Source organism: Pteropus alecto, unplaced genomic scaffold, assembly GCF_000325575.1.
Source record: "Pteropus alecto unplaced genomic scaffold, ASM32557v1 scaffold20, whole genome shotgun sequence".
NCBI classification, from domain to species: domain Eukaryota; kingdom Metazoa; phylum Chordata; class Mammalia; order Chiroptera; family Pteropodidae; genus Pteropus; species Pteropus alecto.
In genome coordinates this window covers 20,861,636-20,865,150 of record NW_006436298.1, presented here as the reverse complement: position 1 = coordinate 20,865,150, position 3,515 = coordinate 20,861,636, and positions in this window count along the sequence as shown.

The following is a 3,515-nucleotide window of genomic DNA, read 5'->3' as shown; positions in this document are numbered from 1 at the left end:
CTTCATCCAATCTGTTCATTCTCACTAATATTCTCTTCATCTCAGATAATGTGTTCTTCATGTCTAACTGGTTCCCTTTTATAATTTCCATTTCCATTTTTATATTTTTATCTCTTTGTTGAAGTTCTCACTGAATTTATCTACACTTCCCAAAAGTTCATTGAGCATCTTTATAACCAGTGTTTTGAACTCTGCATCCGTTAGATTTCTTGACTCCATTATTTCTGGATCTCTGTTCTGTTCTTTCATATGGTTTCTGCTTCTTTGCCTTCCCATTTTGGCTGTCTTTCTGTGTCTGTTTCTATGAACTAAGCAAAGCTCCTAAGTCTCCCAGTCTTAGTAGTTTGGATTTGTGAAGTAGGTTTCCAGTGGTACAGTCATGAGAGGGGTTCAGGTTCGGGCCAAATTTAGCCCAAGCCTCTGCTCCTCTGGGGCCCACCTGTTAAGATTCAGCAATTAATCCACAGATGCTGTGCTTATAGTTGCCTCAAAAGGCCACACCAGAAAACAAGGCCAGTTGCCTCCAGTATGAATCTAGGCACTGCTCAGCAAGAAGCACCCGACTTGCTGAGGATACACCTGGTTGTGGCTTGGGTGGAGCCACGGGTTGGGAGAGGTGGGGTTTCAGGGAATCCTCTGGGCGGAGTGACTTCTGTTATCTAGTGTGATGATGTCTCAGCTATGGTGGCACTGTGTCCATGCACTGGGAATGGGGAGGGCTCAAAAGGGAACAATGGATACTGCTGGCACTTCTGTGCAGAGCAAGTCTCGCCTAAGCCCTCCCTCCAACAAGATCTCCCTGTAAGTCCCTGGTGTATCCTGTGTTTAGCCGAATGGGCACTGGTGCTCAGAGCTAGCAGGTCCGTCACCATGAAAATCCGCTGCAGTATGCAGCCCTTTTAAGAGGTGTCTGCCGCTGCCGCTGCCACTGCCACTGCTGCTGCCGCTGCCACTGCCACAGCCTCCGTCTCACTCAGCCACTCGAGACCCGGCAGCCCTGCGTCCTCACCCCATCCTACCTTCTGCCGTTGCAGGGTGATTTCTTGAGTTTCTCCCTAGATGTATGGCTTGTTCATCTTGATCCCAGGTGATTTTTCCTTGCTACTTGCTCCTTGTTTCCATCACAACTTTGATTTGGTCACTAGAGGGATGAACAAAGCCTCTATCATCTACACTATTTTTTTCCTCCCTTTTTTTAGTAATATTTTATTTTCCATCAGGGTTGGCATCATTTATGGTTAAAAATATTCTTGCTTGTTTGCTTTTACTTCTTTCTTCTTTCCAGCATATAGAAAACAAGAAGATGGCAGTCTGCAACCAGGAAGAGGGCTCTCACCATGATGCAACCATGGCACACCTTCAGTACCACACTGTTTTGGTAAGTGTAGCTTTGTAGTAAGTTTTGAAATAGGAAAATGTGAGTTCTCCAACTTTGCTCTTCTTTTTTAAGGTTTTTTTTGACTATTTGGAATCTTTTGCCATTTGATATAATTTTAGGATCAGCTTTTCCATTTCTACAAAAAGTCTTTTGGGATTTTGATAGAGATTGCAATGAAACTATCATTTGGGGAGTATTTCCATCTTAACAATATTGTTTTTCAATTAATGAACACAGGTTGTCATTCCATTTACTGATATGCTTTCATTTCTTTCAGCATTGTTTTGTGGTTTTCTGCATACAAGTCTTGCACCTTCTTGGTTAAATATATTTCTAAGTATTAATTCTTCTTGATGCTATTGTGAATTGAATTATTTTCTAAATTTCTTTTTCAGATTGTTCATTGCTAGTGTATAGAAATACCAGTGACTTTTATATGTTGATTTTGTATCATGCAACTTCACTAAAGGCATTTATTAGCACTAACTGTAGGTAGATTCTTGTATTTGCTCTACATTCTGTCTGTTGCTATATACATTGTTTTGGCGGGAGTATATGAAGAAAATTATTCCTCTCATAAATATATAGCTAACATAGGGAGAAGAGTTTTAATAGTTTTTTCAGATAATTGTGGATATTTGTCTTTGATACTATACCAAGATTCAGTAAGTGATAGTTTCTTAAAAGTTATTCACAATGTGGCATCTGAAATCATATCAATAAGCATTTTTTACTCAGTCATATTAAAACTCTTGGCCTTATAATTTGAACGGGTCTTATATTCATGCATGATTTTGTTACATTGTACCTTTGGAAATATTGATTCACTGACTTATGCAAATTTTCTAAGTGTTGATACTTTTCATTGCACGATATTTGAAAAAACCCATTATTAATATCACCACCAATTTTCTCACAAAGTCTTTGTTTTGAGAAGCTGCCAAACTCATTGGGGCAATACAAGTTTTTTAAAACCTACTTTTTGCAAGTCCACCAAATATCCAAGTCTTATTGACCATAATTTTTCTTTCATTCTATTAAACTTTGTGCCCTATGATTAAAATGGCTTGTTGAGCTCCCAACTCAAAGAAGGACACAAAAGCTTTTCCTCCAATGATTGTACATTTACATGTAGTAAAAGAGCTGTATTCATATTTCTCATTTTATCAGAAAAAATAAAAACCTGTAGTCCAATGCTGAGATTTAATAAAATGAATACTTTTTTACTCCTTGAAGAAGGAGTAAAAAAAAAACTAAACTTTTTTTTTTTTTTTAATGAGTATGCAGTAGTGAACAATACAATGAAAACTAATAGTTTGATGCCATTGCCTTGATTCATGCTAAGGATCACCATGAGTAACAATGACAACACAATGAACAAGGCCAATAACTTCTTAGAATTATTGCAAAAATACTTTTGACCTTGAGGACTTTATGAAGGAATCTTGGGGATCAATAAGGGTCTGCAGACCACGTTTTGACAACAGTTGAGATAGCTATTGAAATGTCAGTTTTGTACAAACTGCATTAACTTCATAAATGTTGAAAGAGGTGGATGTTACCATTCTTATCATAATCTCCTTGTTGAAGTTTTCCAGACACTTAGAAATGCATTTGGGTGCTCTCAGTACACACACCCAACCAGCAACAGCCATCCCTACTTCCAGCTCTTATAAAACTAGAATTTTAATGGGGAAAGGGCAGATATTTAGAAAAAATTGAATATGGCTCATGGAAAGTAGGACAAGGCAGGAGAAAAAAAGAATTCAATATAAATTGTTTTGCATATTCACATCACGTTCGCCTCCAAACTCTATCTCAACTAGTTGCTAAAAACCAAATAATATAGATGGGCTAGCATATCTATTTTACTAGACTAGATTAAGTAATTGTTTTATGGCTTTGCCTTATGAACAACTATAACATTTTTACATAAAGAATCATTCTTAAGCTAATGATGTCTTCTTTTGTGTCAGCATTAATTATAATGCCTACATAAGATATTTTCTTTTGCGGACTGGTATAGTAAAATATTTCTCTTTCAATGAAATGACATAAACAATAAGATATAGAAATCTTTACAAACAAAATATTCTTTTATATTATGTTATCCTATAGATAACCAAATATGTAGTAT